The following is an 18,168-nucleotide window of genomic DNA, read 5'->3' on the forward strand; positions in this document are numbered from 1 at the left end:
CGCACCAAAAAAAAAAAAAAAAAAAAAAGGAAGACATCAAGCGAAACAAAAGCACTTAGTGAATAAATGACAAGGTCATTAAATGAATCTAATAAATAAATAAATGAGACTACGTGTGATGCTGTGCTGTGCTTAATCCCTAAGTCCTGTCTGCCTCTTTGTGACCCCATGGGCTGTAGCCTGCTAAGGTCCTCTGTCCATGGGATTCTCCAGGCAAGAATACTGGAGTGGGTTGCCATGCCCTCCTCCAGGGGGTTTTCCCAACCCAGAGATATTACCCTGGTGGATTCCTTACTGTCTGAGCCACCAAGGAAGCCCAAGGCTACATGTGTCTGGCCCCAAATGGAACAATAAATGTTAGTCCCTTTGGTTTTCTTTTGTTTTAAGGCATCTTTGGAAAAATAAGTGGATCTGTGAGCAGTTGATCACCTTCTGGACCTTCTGGCCCCTGCAAGGTCGGCTTGGACAGTTAGCTCCACCTCTGCTGCTTGATAATTTTGGAATTAGAATATTACTCATGTAAATAGAAGAAAAACAATGACAACTTTGAATTTACAGAACTGTGATGATCCTAGCTTACTATGTCCTATGTTCCTTGTATGATTCTAGGCACTTTGGGTCTAACTTATTCGGTGTTAGTAACTTTGGCCACCTGATGTGAAGAGCTGATTCACTGGAAAAGGAGAAGGAGCCCACAGAGGATGAGATGGTTGGATGACATCACCAACTCAACGGACATGAGTTTAAGCAAGCTCCGGGAGATGGTGAAGAACAGGGAAGCCTGGCGTGCTGCAGTCCACGGGGTCACAAAGAGTTGGACATGACTTAGCGACTGAACAACAACAACAAAAAACTCTGCGTGTGGGCAGCAAGTCTCTGCTGTCTGTTAAGTCGTCTTTGTTTGGTGCTATTATCTGCAAATCTTTGCTCAATGACGACAGAGACAAGGCTCGACCAGAACAGAGAATAAGTCAATACCTTTGTTTAGGACAAGAAAAGCTAACAACATTGGACATTTTACACAGAGAGAGAGAGAATAAAAAAGGGGATTAGCCTTTGCTCACTTTTGTCCACAAATTGCAACCATTCTGTTGCCAAAGAGAAACAATAGGTGTTGGCGATATTTATTCATTGGAAAGTCTTGTCAAAAGCAGAGTAAGGTCCATGATTCCCTAAACAACGTTAGGGAAATAACACAACCTAATTTAGAGAAGACCACGTGACCCATGTTCTGGCTCAGGGATGGAGCTCTCTCGAATGTTCAGAATCAGATTCCCCACCTGGACTGTCAACAGAGAGTGGTTACAGAGCAGAGGACAGGAAGGAAGCAGGTGGCTGCCGACTGCACATGCAAGGAAGACACAGACATCCCTGTGAAGGTCCACGGAGAGGTTCCTTGGCCCCCTTGCCAGCTAGACACTGCAAGCACTCCCTAACTTCATGACTGCTTGCTGGAATCATTCCACCAACAAACACCTTGACCACAGCCAACTGTGAAACTGTAAAACTCTGCTTGCTCTTGGGGCCTATGTGTTTTACAGTTTGGTGCTTATGAAAATACCTTATGAAAATACACTTCAAAGTGTAAGCACAGAGACCCCATCCCCATTTGGGAGTTCTTTATTAGTTTCAGGAATTTTCACAATGTCCTTGCAACAAAGAGGATTCCTGTGTTTTATTTCTAGGGCAGATGGGCACTTAGTGTCATTAGGTATGGGTTCAGGTTCCTTTCCCAGCCACAGAAGAAAAGGTTTCATAAAAAAAGGAATGAAAAGAAACAGTCTGCTTCTGTATCAGTCCAGTGTTAAAACAGCATGTAACAAATTTCAATGTCAAAGACTTCAAACCGAGAAGGAAAAGCTGACTGTGACTGCTTTTGGGGGTGGGGGTGGGGGGGGTCTCTGTGCCCAGGTTTTGGTTCAGGACATACACTGGTGTTAGAAGGGTGTGCTTTTCCTACTACTGGGTATTATGCATCTGAGAGACACCCCCCACCCCCGCCCCCTCGGAGGCGCAGTTCCCAGAGGAAGCAGCCAGGGAAGACAGCAAACAGGGGCCCTTTTACTCTGAAACATTCGTGCTTTTGTAGGAAAGCGAAGGACTATAAAGACCTGGCAGTTTGGGGAGACTTTTTTCCCCCCTATTCCTTGTGCTGAGACGAAATCTGGGGAAATGCCCCAGATTATCTGAGGGGAGTTCAGAAAATGCACGACCTGCTCATTCTATGAAATAATTGTGTTAAATGTGAATTTTTTTTTTTCACATGCTCTTTTCCTTTGAAGTATAAACCGGCCGGCAGTCATCTGGTTCAATGGCTTTGTGTCTTTTCAGCCGATCATCAGGATTTAAGGAAGGGTTGGTTTCTGAACACTTCCTCCCCACCCCCCTCTTCCAACTCAACGCCACTGCAGCAGATGGGCGGTCTCGTTGGCTCTCCTCCAGGAGTGGCACCCAGTAGCTCAAGGAAGGATCTGACAGGAGAAGGAAGGACTCTGAACGCTGCTGAAAAGAGGGCAGTCTGAGCCAGAGCAGGCGTTTCCCTGATGCTAATTACCATGCACAGACCCGAGGTCTATGCATGTCCTACATTCAGCTCAGCCTATCTCCTACTCTGCAAGTAGCTTGGCTCAGCCTCTCCCACGTCTGAGCTAAAATGCCTTTTTAGATCTTCAGGTTCCAAAAATCAGCTACGCTGTCAATTACCATAAAAGCAACTGGTTGGCAGGAACAACTTACTGAACCAGCCAAAAGAGCATGTTTTAAGACCAAAAAAGAAAAGGAATGAAAAAGAAAAAAAAAAAAAAAAAAAGACTTGCGTAGTTAGGAAAATCTTGGATGCTGTAAAACCCAAACCATGTTGAAACTTAAAATGGGGCTATCCTCAGTTTGGACATGTGTTTCCTTATAAAGTTAAGTAGAGAAACAATTATAAAGGAAATTCAGTCCTACTGCACCTCAGAGTCATGCAAGCGCAAAGCCCTGTGGGCAGAGTGTCCATTCAAGTTTGAGAAACATGGTTCAGAAATATTAACTCTGAAATATATATTCCTGAGGTAACATTTCTGGTCATAAAAAGAGACAAAAATAGGGCCAAAGCTTTTGCGTTGAGATGGTTTTCAAATTTAATCAGTTAAGTCCTAAAGTTAGGAATGTCTTGGAATGTTTCCCCAAAGACTACTCACACCACGGAAAGGTAAATAAAATTATGTCTAAGAACCTGAGTATTTCTAATTAAGTGATCTGAGTCATCCATCCATTGTATGTTTTCCTAAATGAAGGGGGAGAGAGAGCTCCAGATGCTTGACATCTGTACCCTCTCACCCTTGGCCGGTTTGGGGGCCGCTGCTGGAGAGAGCAGGGGTGGATACCCAGGCCCAGTGCTTCTCACCTCAGCGTCCTGAGGGCCCCTGGCACACCACCCGGATCCATCTCTGGAGTTACTTACATACTTGGCACAGCGGACATAAAGACTAAGACTCTTGGGGAATTGGCCAGATATGAAGCCTCACTAAGATTCCGAAATACTGATTGCTCCAAATTTGCAGGATCTCATAATAGACAGATCCCCATTCCCCTTGCTCTGTCTGTCCCTACTTCCCTAGGCACTAGGTCTGGGCTGGGTTCACACACCCGGCAGACTGATTCCACTGTAACTCTACATTTATTTACTTTTAAAAACAGAATTTCGGGACTTCCCTGGAGGTCCAATGGTTAAGACTTCGCTTTCCAAGGCAGAGGGTGTGGGTTCGATCCCAGGTAAGTGAGCTAAGATCCCACATGCCTCTGGCCAAAAAAGAAAAACAAAACATAAAACAGAAGCAATATTGTAACAAATTCAATAAAGACTTTAAAAATGGTTCCCATCAAAAAAAAAAAACTTAACAAATAAACATTAAAAAAAAATAAAAGTAGCATTTGTTGTTGCTCTCTAATAAGAAAGTCATGTAGGTTTGCTGCAGAAAATACAGGAAAAAGTGGAAAAGAGAAAATCGAGGGCAGTTTAGGGATAACTCGAATTAATATTTGGATGAATGGCCTCCCAAAGTAAGTTTATATACATTTTTTTAAAAAGAGAGTCATTTTGTACATGTTTTAGAACTTGCTTTTCCACTGAACATCTACCTTTTCCTTACCCTTTTGCTAACAAATAAGATAATACTCTATCACCTGGCCTACCCTGATGTGGCAACATTTGTTTTCTCTTTTTGAACCTATGAAAAAGAAACAGCTTGAAAAAATTCAAAATCTAGCTCCACTCAGTTTAAACTTGGATATTGAGAATCTTGAATGTTATAAGAAGGTGCTACCATTAATATAACAATTACTAGCATTTCATCATTGAAGCGAACTTGGTTGATAAAGCCACCTTCAAAGACTATGGCAAGGTCAAAAGCATTGTTTACATAGAAAGCCTATTAAAAACCTATTCAACATCTTTTCCGGAGAAGGAAATGGCAACCCACTCCCGTACTCTTGCCTGGAAAATCCCTTGGACGGAGGAGCCTTGTAGGCTACAGTCCATGGGGTCGTGAAGAGTCAGACACAACTGAGCGACTTCACTTTCACTTTTCACTTTCATGCATTGGAGAAGGAAATGGCAACCCACTCCAGTGTTCTTGCCTGGAGAATCCCAGGGACAGCGGAGCCTGGTGGGCTGCCGTTTGTGGGGTCACACAGAGTCGGACACGACTGAAGCGACTTATCAGCAGCAGCAGCAGCAACATCTTTTCTGTACTTTTTGCTAGTATTTAGACCATAAAGATACCCCCCACCAAAAAAAACAAAAACAAAAAAAAAACAAAACCACACACACTTGGTGTAGCGTTAGTTGCTCAGTCATGTCTGACTTGTTGCAATCCCATGGACTGTAGTCCACCAGTCTCCTCTGTCCATGGGATTCTCTAGGCAAGACTACTGGAGTGAGTTGACATTTACTTCTCCAGAGGATCTTCCTGACCCAGGGTTCAAACCCAGGTCTCCTGAATTGCAGGCAAACTCTTTACCATTTGAGCTACAGGGAAGACCTCAAAAAGGCTTATCTCCTTATTATTTAATCTGTAATATAAAAAAAAAAGGTCCAAATCACAGAATAGGAAACCTAAAGCTCTGCTGAGCTCATCCTTGCACTTTAATAATTTTATTTATTTATTTATTGGCTGGGCTGGGTCTTCATTGCTGCATAGGGTTTTCTCCAGTTGCAACAAGTGGGGACTACTCTCCAGTAGAAGTGCTCCCGCTCCTCACTGCGGTGGCTTCTCTAGTGGCAAAGCACGGGCTCTAGGGCACGTGGCCTCGTGACTGGTGAAGGGGCTCAGTTGCCCTAAGGCATGTAGAAGCTCCTGCCGTGTTTCCTGCATTGGCAGGAAAATTCTTTATCATTGAGCTACCAGGAAGCCCCATCTTTGCACTTTAAGTTAGAGTTATACTCCCTAGCAACAGTGGTCCCCAACCTTTTCGCCTCCAGGGAATGGTTTCATGGATAACAATTTTTTCCACGGACTGGTGTGTGAGGGGGATGGTTTCAGGATGATTCTCATAAGGAACATGCAATCACTTTGCTGACAAAGGTCCGTCTAGTCAAAGCTATGGTTTTTCCAGTAGTTATGTATGGATGTGAGAGTTGGACCATAAAGGAGGCTTAGTGCCAAAGAATTGATGCTTTTGAACTGCAATGTTGGAGAAGACTCTTGAGAGTCCCCTGGGCTGCAAGAGATCAAACCAGTCAATTCCAAAAAAAAATCAATGCTGACTATTCACTGGAAGGGCTGATGCTGAAGCTGAAGCGCCAATAATTTGGCCACCTGATTTTCGAAGAGTCAACTCATTGAAAAAGACTCTGATGCTGGCGAAGATTGAGGACAGGAAGAGAAGAGGGCGACAGATAGCATCACTGGTTGGATAGCATCACCGACTCAATGGACATGAGTTTGAGCAAACTCCAGGAGACGGTGAAGGACAGGGAAGCTTGGCATGCTGCAGTCCATGGGGTCACAAAGAATCAGACATGACTGAGGAACTGAAGGACAACAACCATCTAGCTCCCTTGCATGTGTAGTTTACAGTAGGGTCTGCGTTCCTAGGAGACTCTAATGCCACTCCTGATCTGACTGGAAGCAGAGCTCAGGTAATGCCAAATCATGGGGAGTGGCTGTAAATACAGAAGAAGCTTTGCTCACTTGCCCCGCCCTTCACCTCCACAGGCCAGGGACTGGACCAGCCTTTGGCCCGGGGGGCCTCTGTTCTATGATCCCCCTTGCATCACCAGGAGGGAATAACTGCTAAGTAACTGCCAGACAGCTGTTACTGCATCACTTTTAGAGGAAATGTTTGTGGTTATCCTCTCTTTAGGGGTAGTGAGAGCTTTTGAATGAGTAAAGATAAATCATCCTGAGTGATTCTGCCCAAAAAGGAAGGGAAAAAAACCTATCCAACAACCTGTAACATTTATCTGTTGATGATTCAGCTGCTTTTTTTTCCAGTGCCACAGACCAAAAGTGAATTGCACTTTAAAAGTTCAGCATGACAGGAAAAGACTGCCATGAAAACTCCGTGACTATCAAGGCTATTGCTCATGGAAGGATTATGGAGCCTTTTGGAATAGTGAAGTGAAGTGAAGTGAAAAGTTGCTCAGTCGTGTCCGACTCTTTGCGACCCCATAGACTATACAGTCCATGGAATTCTCCAGGCCAGAATACTGGAATGGGTAGCCTTTCCTTCTCCAAGGGATCTTCCCAACCCAGGGATCGAACCCAGGTCTCCCGCATTGCAGGCAGATTCTTTACCAGCTGAGCCACAGGGGAAGCCCTTTGGAATCCTGAAAATTACAAAATGAAACCCACCTCAGCTTCATGGATGGAAGTGGTATTTTTTTCCCCCTTTTGCAATATACTAGCTACATTATTTATCCTGGGGCCTTAAAGAATGAGTGGCTTCCAAAATTATTTGAGTTTAGAGAAAAATCTTTTCCAAAAATTAAGCCAGTGTTTCCTCTAGCCATGACTTCCACCATTTGGCTGAGGATTCTTCTCTTTCCTGTTACCTCTCATGTGGGCTGGCCCCACACTACAGCTATAGGTGCCCAGATGGCCTGCATCCACAGGGTCCCCACCTTCAGCTGCCTTTCTGTCAATGCAGCCTGCTCTCTATCTCCTCCCAGAAAATAGAACATTACAAACCACACCCCTCTACTAGACCAATAGTGAAGAGGGGAAAGCTTTCAGGATAGGTTATAGTTGCATGAACAAAAGCAGAACACCTTCCTTGTTCCAGGAGCACACGTGCCTGTGGATAAACCTGTAAATGTTGTGGGGTCCTTATCAGTTAGGGGGCTACAGAGCCTTCCTGTGACTTTTCTGACTATGCAGAGGGCCTCCTTGTTAATTATGAGCTGAACCTTTGTTCTGGTAAAACAGTTATTTTGACCTCATCAGTCTGGACTAGAGGACTAAAGGCACAGGAAGTGGGATTTGCAACTTGAAAGTAACATTTCAAATATGCACAGTACCACCCAATTAGAATGTCTCAGCTCCACTTTCCATCTTTCCCACTAAAGATATTAAATGTCCTCAATCCTAAATTACTCTGCGTGGTCCCATTACCAAGATCGCTCCTCTGTGATCTCAAGGGCTTCACCTTCCCAAAGTTGAAAACCTTCAGTCTGAAATTTCACTTTGAAGATCAGAATGTAGTCTCTGGGGAGGAAACTGTTGGTAAGTAACCAGAAAGGGGGTCTGGAAATGTTAAGTATTCTCATTTCTATTCTTAGCACATCATTGCTAACTCTGAGGGTGGTCTAGTGTGAAGTACAGAGGCAGTGTGGGGCAGTGGGTAAAGCCCAGACCCTAGAGCCAGAGGCTGGAGTTGGATCTCTGCTCCACCACTGATTCTCTGTGTGACAGTCTGCCATCAGATTGACCTCTCTGTGCTCTGACTTTCTTACCTAGAAAGTGGGGCTAATCACATTAGATTCAAGGTTGTTAGGAGGACCGTGTGATTTCATATTTTCTGAAACTACTTACAAGAAAGCTTAAGCATATATACCAAGAACTACTGATACATAAATCCTTGTAAAAATTAACCTCTCAGAGAGGTTGAATGTAGTCAACAGAAAAGTTAGTATTGTTCAGAGATTTGATATGAAAACCATTATGTAAGGTGGAATATTTTAACTCTGGGCAAAGCCCATCAGCCTAGATTAATGGATTAAGTGTGCAGAATCTATCATCTTCAAAGACAAAATGGCTTTTCTGATGCTATTTTGTGCCAAAGTACGGTAACATGCCAAGACAGAGAACACTGGAGCCACATTAAAGAACATCCACTGACTTTAAGTGTCTAATGGATTTTGTTACTTCATTTTCTCAAGGGGAATACTGGAGATGTCACCCAAATGTTTCATTCATGAAAGTGAATCTCAGAAAACGACTTCCTAATTATACACGAATAACTTGTGTGTGTGCCTGTGTGTTACAAGGAGCATTAATTGTTTAATAAAGTGCTCTCTTTTACATGCAAGTTGGGCTACTAGTTCTAAAAACAGGGTAGACTTACTCTGATTCTTGGCTAAACTTTAGTTTTGTCCCAAGGTGATGACATTGACATTCATCCACCAAGTTTTGCAACAATGCAAAACAGCCATGGGTGTGGCTGCCACACCGCAGTTCTAGAAGGTTGATGTTTAGTAAATATATAGCTGAATAGTGTTAGGTTAGAAAGTACTAATACAACTTCCTTTAGCGGGGGAAAAAAAAAAAAAAAGGCCTTTTAAATGGAAAAATGTGTATTTGTTATAATCTAGAAATTGGCTGGAAAATCTGGCTCCATCTATGTATTTTTAAGCTCGTCAGTATCTCTGAAAAATCATCAAAAAGTACTTCTGCTTTGATATATGAACCGTAGTGTATCCTTGACTTGGCTCACATTATGGCCATGCTTTTCAAATTCCTTAATACCATCTCCAGAAATGACACTTCAGACTAGGCGATCTTGCTGTTAAACCTGTCTGAATGCATTAACACCAGAAATGACACAATAAGAGAGAGGATGTTTGCCAACTTCTTGGCTCTTTCAGAAGAGGAGCAAATGACAGTTTCTCTACTCACAGTTCATCTGCTGTATTTATTAATAGAAAAGAAGCATATTTCAGACATAGAGGAACTGTACTACCAGTCCTTCTCCTACATTTCAAGTACATTTGGATGTTGCTAATACACTTGAAATGTTAAAACTATACTTGGCATGTCAGGGTTCTATGTTCACACATTTCTACACTTAAAAGGTTCTGTGATTTTCTGCCTTTAATTTCAGGAACAGTCATTTAAAGTCTAAACTAGGGTGGGGAAGGACTTTCAAATGAAAATTGGGAAGGTTTTTGTTGATGGTGTGGAAGGCAGGAGGCATAAAGATGAGGTAGAAGATTTTGCTGGCCGTGGGTGCGGCTGTAGGTCCAAGCATTCCCCTAGTCTAGAAGTCTTCTGATGATCCCCTTGGACCAAGAGAAGACCACATAATCACCAGGAATCTATTTGTGAAATGGCATAGGGGCTTCTTAGGTGGCATAATGGTAAAGAATTTGCCTGCCAATGCAGGAGATGCAAGAGATGTGGGTTGGTTCCTGGGATCAGGAAGATCTAGAGTAAGAAACGGCAACCCTCTCTGTTATTCTTGCCTGGAGAATCCCATGGACAGAGGACCCTGGTGGGTTACAGTCCATGGGGTCACAAAGAGTTGGACATGACTGAGCACACACACAATGGCGTATATAGGTCCTATTCCACTGCTATCACCCAAAGGTAGGATACAAAAATTTTCTTTAAAAAAGGAGGAGATAAGTTGCTTACCTCTAACAAGTTGATCAGTTTGGGGAGAAATCAAAAACATTTTATAGGTCAAGCCCACGATTTTGTACAGTAATTTCTCTAAGTCGTAGGATGTGTCTTAAGATCACAGGAAAGTAGGTGTGGGCTCTCTAGGAACAGGATTTGCGTGACTCACTTACGTGAACTGCATCTGAAGGCCTCACCCAAAGATGGGGAAACAGTAACTGTCCCTCCTGGGCTTGCAGTGAGGATTCAACGTGGTGGCCAGCGCCCAGCTCTTCAAACAGAACCTGGCCTGTAGGAAGGGCTGCTGCTGCTGCTGCCGCTGCTAAGTCGCTTCAGTCGTGTCCAACTCTGTGAGACCCCACAGACGGCAGCCCACCAGGCTCCTCTGTCCATGGGATTTTCCAGGCAAGAGTCCTGGAGTGGGGTGCCATCACCTTCTCTGGTAGGAAGGGCTATGATGCTACAGTTTCCCAAGTGAAGTGACGCTGATGCTGTCAGCCGCCCTTCACCAACCGAGGGGGCCATTCCAGGCTCCGCGTTGTTGCCAAGAGCCCTAGGCCTCAGTAGGGACAGCCAAGGCTGCAATTAATGCTCCAAGTTCCCGACTCTATCTTTGTATCAGTAGCAGATATAACACCTGTATTAGGAAAATCCGTTCAGAAATGGGTGACTCCAGGTTCAAAATGCTTTTGTCTATTTTTGCTTAACACCACTAAAAAAAAAAAAAAAAAAACCTGCCTTTTTATTAATAGGAGGAGTAATAAAACTTTGGGCTTCCTTGGTGGCTCAGCAATAAAGAATCCACCTGCCAAGGTAGGAGATGCAGGTTCAATTCCTGGATCAGGAAGATGCCCTGGAGAAGGAAATGGCAACCCACTCTGGTATTCTTGCCTGGGAAAGCCCATGGACAGATGGGGTCGCAAAGGAGTTGGACACAACTTAGCGACTAAACAACATATAAAACTTGACTTGCATTATTTTCCCCAGGTGTTACAGTTTTTGCTATGGAGTGATGTATAACTTAGGGGGAGTCATTACAAATACAACTTAAGAATAAAAGAACCCACGGTTTCCACTGTAAAACATGGCACAATTCTTCAAAATAATCAAATCACCCTTTTTCTTCTAACTGGAACAGCTATGGTAATGACAGACTGTTACAAGATCTGTGTTTTCTATTTTGAAAATAAACATGTAGACCCACTTCTATATTGCTGTGATGGTAGGGCCTTTTATTTTCAAGAGTCTTATATTTTTCTAAATTTTCCTTTGGGAAAATAGAGTGACAAATAGTAATCCAGATGGGGGTCATCAAAAAGTAATTATTCAATGTAATGCAGATTTTTTCATTCTAGGGTAGGATAAAAAGCCTTTATAAAGTAAAGTAAACTTAGTTTCTGTTGCCCTTAGTAGAATATTTTGTTCAGGCCTGCTTCAAAAAGAACAGACCTTGGTTTTATTACACACGGTGATGAGGTTTACAAACAGTTTTTGGTTATTTTTAATCTGTTATTTTTACAGCAGCCCCGAGAGGTAACTGGAGCTATATGATCTCTAAAGAGGAACGGGGACAAAGGGAACAGAACCACCATGCAAACAATGTGGTCACCCCAGGGACCAAAATCACTAAAATAGAGCTCAGTGGTCAGGATGCTGAGCTGAGCTGTGAAGGAGGTCGGAGGGGCTCCTGTCTCAGCATGCTGATGACTTTGCTTCTGAACAAGAGCAGAAATGGCAGAGACTCTGACTCAAAGGGCTGAAAAGGATCCAAGTACAACTTCGAGGTTGTCACCTCGAAGCCCCCCAGAGATCCAGGGGCAGGGTGAAAACTGGAAACAACCCTCGGCCAGTATCTGCTGGAGAACGAGCTGGGTTCCTTCTTCCTGCAGAGCACATGGGTTCTTCCTGTGCTGGGACCACCACCCGCCAATGCTGACCCAAATTAGACATACAGGCTCCACACCACAGCCTGAAGAAGTTCAGTCTCCAAGGGGGTGTTTCTCTCACAAGATAGTAAAAATGCAGTAGTTAAACATGAAGCAAAGAAACTGTAAAGAGAGCACTCTTAGGATCTTAGATTAAAAAGAAAAAATCCAAGTGCTTGATGATCATCAGAAAGAAGAGTGAGCTTAATATACAGAAACGTTTCTGCACAGCCATTTCATGGAAATTTAAACACAGAAGACTGGCATGCTCGCATGATTTAAATATATTTAAATGCTCAGCAGCTGCTGTTCACAATGTTCTATAAATGAGTTCCCTTCTCCAGGGGATCTTCCCAGGGATTGAACCGAGGACTCCCTCATTGCAGGGGATTCCTTACCAGCTGAGCCCTTAGGGAAGCCCAAGAATACTAGAGTGGGTAGCCTATCCCTTCTCCAGCAGATCTTCCCAACCCAGGAATTGAACTGGTGTCTCCTGCATTGCAGGCCTACCAGGGAAGTCCTGTGTTATAAGTAAAATGACACCTCAAAAATAGAGAGAAAACATATTTGTTTTAATCATTAAAAGTGACTGATTTAGAGAAAAGGACAATGAATTCAATATTATTTTTGGACTAGAAGCAATCCTCTGCTATTATATTTCTACCCTTTAACATACTTTTTGATGACTTTTAGAGAGAAATATGTTTCAACAATCAGTTGTGTAAACTAATTTTAAAATAAAAGAGAGAGAGAGGGAAAGGCAGAAAGCTGTGCAAAAAAAGAGAAGAGAAACAAAAGTTACCTTTCCAGGACCAATCAGATCCACTTAGTCACACTTCAGCATTTGGTGATGAGATATATCATACATACCCAAAAGTGACTTAAGTATTAAATCTCTAGACAGCCAGAAATGGGTGATGAGTGAGCAGAGTGAAGAAGACTGAAGTCATTGCTTTGAATCAAAGGACTAAATAAACAGCTTGCCTCTCATAATCAAGAGAAAACAAACTATATACTGTCATCATGAAAGGACAAAAATTTGCTCCTTCTTTAGGTACTAACAGCAGGAAAATCGTAATTCCTTGCAAAATCCCCAAGTTCCTGCAGGCAGGTGGCCTCTCCCCTCCCTTGTAGTGATTCTAGTCACTTGCTCCACACTTCTAGACAGGGAAACAGAAGGGACCGGTCTTGGATCTGAGGGCAGAACACTTACAAAAACAGCAGAGCTGTGAAGGCTCCTGAAACTACAAACGTGCCATAGCACTGCTCTCTGCATCCTCCACTATGTCAGCGGTCTGTCCTGTTAGACACACCCCAGTTAAAGCCAGCAGGAGTGAGCCACGCTCTGCTACACATACGGTTTGCATGTGGGTCCCAAGCCAGGGAAGCTGAAGGCATCTACTGAACACAAGAAGAGAATCCATCCTTCCCAGGCCACCCACAATGGGAGCTGAACAGGGGACATTACAAACACGCAGGAAGAAGTGAGCCATTGTTCCTTGGGCTCTGGGGCAGCATTTAATTACACAGCCCTCAGCACAAGAGGAGAACAGGAGTCAGTCCATAGGGTATTTCTCTTATGTTTCATACTCTAAGTAACTGGATATATTCAGTTCAGTTCAGTTCAGTCACTCAGTCATGTCCGACTCTTTGTGACCCCATGAATCACAGCACGCCAGGCCTCCCTGTCCATCACCAACTCCCGAAGTTCACTCAGACTCACGTCCATCGAGTCAGTGATGCCATCCAGCCATCCCATCCTCTGTAGTCCCCTTCTCCTCCTGCCCCCAACCCCTCCCAGCATCAGAGTCTTTTCCAACAAGTCAACTCTTCGCATGAGGTGGCCAAAGTACTGGAGTTTCAGCTTTAGCATCATTCCTTCCAAAGAACACCCAGGGCTGATATCCTTCAGAATGGACTGGTTGGATCTCCTTGCAGTCCACGGGACTCTCAAGAGTCTTCTCCAACACCACAGTTCAAAAGCATCAATTCTTTGGCGCTCAGCTTTCTTCACAGTCCAACTCTCACATCCATACATGACCACTGGAAAAACCATAGCCTTGACTAGACGGACCTTTGTTGGCAAAGTAATGTCTCTGCTTTTCAATATGCTATCTAGGTCGGTCATAACTTTCCTTCCAAGGAGAAAGCGTCTTTTAATTTCATGGCTGCAGTCACCATCTGCAGTGATTTGGGAGCCCAAAAAAATAAAGTCTGACACTGTTTCCACTGTTTCCCCATCTATTTCCCATGAAATGATGGGACCAGATGCCTTGATCTTCGTTTTCTGAATGGTGAGATTTAAGCCAACTTTTTCACTCTCCTCTTTCACCTTCATCAAGAGGCTTTTTAGTTCCTCTTCACTTTATCCCATAAGGGTGGTGTCATCTGCATATCTGAGGTTATTGATATTTCTCCCAGCATTCTTGATTCCAGCTTGTGCTTCCTCCAGCCCAGCATTTCTCATGATGTACTCTGCATATAAGTTAAATAAGCAGGGTGACAATATACAGCCTTGATGTACTCTTTTTCCTATTTGGAACCAGTCTGTTGTTCCATGTCCAGTTCTAACTGTTGCTTCCTGACCTGCATACAGATTTCTCAAGAGGTAGGTCAGGTGGTCTGGTATTCGCATCTCGTTCAGAATTTTCCACAGTTTATTGTGATCTACACAGTCAAAGGCTTTGGCATAGTCAGTAAAGCAGAAATAGATGTTTTTCTGGAATTCTTTTGCTTTTTCGATGATCCAGCGGATGTTGGCAATTTGGTCTCTGGTTCTTCTGCCTTTTCTAAAACCAGCTTGAACATCAGGAAGTTCACGGTTCACATATTGCTGAAGCCTGGCTTGGAGAATTTTGAGCATTACTTTACTAGCATGTGAGATGAGTGCAACTGTGCGGTAGCTTGGGCATTCCTTGGCATTGCCTTTCTTTGGGATTGGAATGAAAACGGACCTTTTCCAGTCCTGTGGCCACTGCTGAGTTTTCCAAATTTGCTGGCATATTGAGTGCAGCACTTTCACAGCATCATCTTTCAGGATTTGAAATAGCTCAACTGGAATTCCATCACCTCCACTAGCTTTGTTCATAGTGATGCTTTCTAAGGCCCACTTGACTTCACATTCCAGGATGTCTGGCTCTAGGTCAGTGATCACACCATCATGATTATCTGGGTCGTGAAGATCTTTTTTGTACAGTTCTTCTGTGTATTCTTTCCACCTCTTCTTAATATCTGACTGGAATTTAACTCAGATGACTGGATATATATTATCTAGCTGATTTTCAATCTACTTTAGGAGGTTTATAAAAATCGTCTTATAGAGAAAGACAAATACTGAATGGTAAAACTTACGAAGTGAAGTGAAAGTTGTTCAGTCGTGTCTAACTTTTTGCAATTCCATGGCCTATACAGTCTATGGAATTCTCTAGGCCAGAATACTGGAGGATAGCCATTCCCTTCTCAGGGGATATTCCCAATCCAGGGATCGAACCCAGGTCTCCCGCATTGCAGGTGGATTCTTTACCAGCTGAGCCACAAGGGAAGCCCAAGAATACTAGAGTGAGTAGCCTATCCCTTTTCCAGCAGATATTCCCTACCCAGGAATCGAACCAGGGTCTCCCGCATTACCGGCAGATTCTTTACCAACTGAGCCATCAGGGAAGCCCGATATCACTTATATATGGAATCTAAAAAATAAAACAAGCAAATGTGTACAGCAAGACAGAAGCAGGCTCACAGATACAGAAAACGAACTTGTGGTTACCAGAGGGGACAGGGAGGGAAGAGAGGCAACCTGGGGTGGGGGAAGGAAAGGTGCAAACTACTGTATATAAAATACAGGGAATATACAGCATATATATAATCCCTGTAGACACAGGGAATACAGCCATTATCTTGTAATAACTGTTAATGTAATAGAGGATAACCTGTAAAAATACGAATCACTATGCTGTGACCTGAAACTAATATAAATATTGTAAATCAGCTATACTTCAACTTAAAAAATAGAATGATCTGCTTAGAAAAATAATAAAATCATGAGATTAATTTTTAAAAATTAAAAATATTAAAGTTATAAGATAGTTTATTAGACAACATATAGATTCTTATTTGGACAAAAGGATGCCCAAAAATACTTTCAGGAACGTGTATTTGTGCTGATTTATAGGAGCTCATGGGTTTCCCTGGTGGCTCAGACAGTAAAGAATCTGCCTGCAATGCAGGAGACCTAGAGTCAATCTCTGGTCAGGAAGATCCCCTGGAGAAGGGAATGGCTACCCATTCCAGTGTTTTTGCCTGGAGAATCCCATGGACAGAGGAGCCTGGCGGGCTACAGTCCATGGGGTTGCAAAGAGTCAGACATGACTGAGAGACTAACACTAACAGGAGCCCATAGGAGAAGCATAAAGAAATGAAGGGCGTGTAATGATGAAAATGCACTGAAATTATTCACATGAATAGTCATCATCATTATAATAATTAGGAGGGCTAGGAAAAGCAGAAAGTGGGCCCAGAAATGGAAAAAAAGATGATTATTTTTGCACTGGAGAAAAAAAGGAGGTAACGGGAGTTGTGTGGGGCAAGCGTTGAAAGCATCTGTCAAAAGGTGGCTTTAGAAATGGGAGTCCCAGTTCATGATTAATTGAAAAATTATTCAAATGAAAATTCCATGCTAACATTAGCCATCTTTAAGACGGAGAATAACCAATTAGTTACTCAAATTCCTACAGCTGCTTTTAATGGGATTCGTGCCTTTTTGGGGGTTTATCTTGCATTGAGAGATTGAGTGCACCTGTTGGCTGCTGATCAGTGTGACCTGGGGAGGGTGGAATTCACTTAACCACATGTTACTCCTCCAAAAGTAGGTGTGCTGGGAAGAGAGGAGATTTGGAACCAGAGAGCTGGGGGTCCTAATGCCAGTGCTGCTGCCTATTAGCATGTGGTTTGGGGCAAGTCAGTTAATATCTCTGTGTGACATTTTTTTTTCTCATGTGTAAATAGATACAAAACAGGGAACAATGAAGGCTGTTGTAGAAATTAGTAGTAGTTTCACTACAAAACATCAGGCAGCCAGGAGTTCTCAATAAAGAGCAGCTACAATTATTTCACTTTGGCAAATATGCTTCTTGTAGTGGCAGCCGTTAGTGGTGCACGTGGAAGATTCACCCTGAAATGGAACAGATAACGAATAACACAGCAGTCCAGCATAGTCTTTGTATTCGAATCGTCTCTGCCAGGTCAAGGGCAGGCATGTTATGTCTATGACACTCTAGTGTGGAAAATTCCCTGAAGGGCAAGACTGCATGTCATGGAGACTTCAGTTTTGCAGTCTGCTTGGAGAAGGTCACTTCCGTTGCTTAGTAGCCATAATATGAAAAACATTAGGAGAGTGAGAATAAGCATACCCCGTGGCAAATTCCAGGATTATGTCAGCAACTGGTCTTTGCTAGTCATTTCTGGGGTTGGTGCATGTGGCTGTTATTGGACTGGCAGTTCACACATGTTACCCATGCCATCAAATAGGTATGCTGGAGTAGTTTGCTCTTACTGGCTTGGAAAAAGTTTTAGATGTGAAGGTCTTTATTCAAGGTAGAATATAACATTGGGATGTGGGCGAACACCTTTGGGAATGCCCAATTCTTAAAAGACAGGTCTTTAATCTCTGCTATTAAAATTTTTTTTATGACGAGCTAACTGATGTACTTCCACAAGGGAAAAATAACAACTTAAAACATACATTACCTAAAAGACCTTCACTGCTTCATTCTAAACAGCTGTACACAGTGTCCTTAAATTTTTAGGTTGGAGCAAGAATTATCGATTATTTCAATACGCCTGATATCTTACAAAGAGACCAACATTCATTAACAAGTTCTTTCCACTGCAAAGAAGAATGCGAAATACTCGATTTCATAGAGAGTGTATAACAACACTGCAGTGAAGCTGAACTTATCCAAGTAAAAACCAAAATTTTTTTTAATGTCAAATGGAAAATTACACTTTGTACACATTTTACCCCCCATCCCTTTTGGGAGCATAATTAAGGTCTAGATCAACTTAACACAATTCACAGTGGTGACAATACTTATTAAGCATTTTGCAAGTCATAAGTGTGCAATTAATCTCATTTCCTTTCTGTGCACACACATCATTTTCCCCATTTTATAACTGAGAAACAGAAAAGCTGACTGACAGGTCCAAGGCTAAGCTGTTAGTACACGATAGGGCTGGCGTGTGCGTGCGTGCGTGTTCAGTTGCTTCATACATGTCCACCTCTTTGCAATCGTATGGACCATAGCCCACCAGGCTCCTCTGTCCATGGGACTCTCCAGGCAAGAATACCGGAGTGGGTTGCTGTGCCCTCCTCCAGGGGATCTTCCTGACCTAAGGATCAAACCCATGTCTCCTGAATCACAGGC

The 18,168-nt window shown here is 43.0% G+C and overlaps 1 protein-coding gene across 7 annotated transcripts in view; it reads right to left on the bottom strand.

Annotated features, from left to right (window-relative positions):
* The window catches only part of MKX (mohawk homeobox), a 72,676-nt gene that overhangs the window by 3,977 nt on the left and 50,531 nt on the right, over window positions 1-18,168 (bottom strand). The gene's annotated exons all lie outside the window — the stretch shown is intronic.

Source organism: Bubalus bubalis, chromosome 14, assembly GCF_019923935.1.
Source record: "Bubalus bubalis isolate 160015118507 breed Murrah chromosome 14, NDDB_SH_1, whole genome shotgun sequence".
NCBI classification, from domain to species: domain Eukaryota; kingdom Metazoa; phylum Chordata; class Mammalia; order Artiodactyla; family Bovidae; genus Bubalus; species Bubalus bubalis.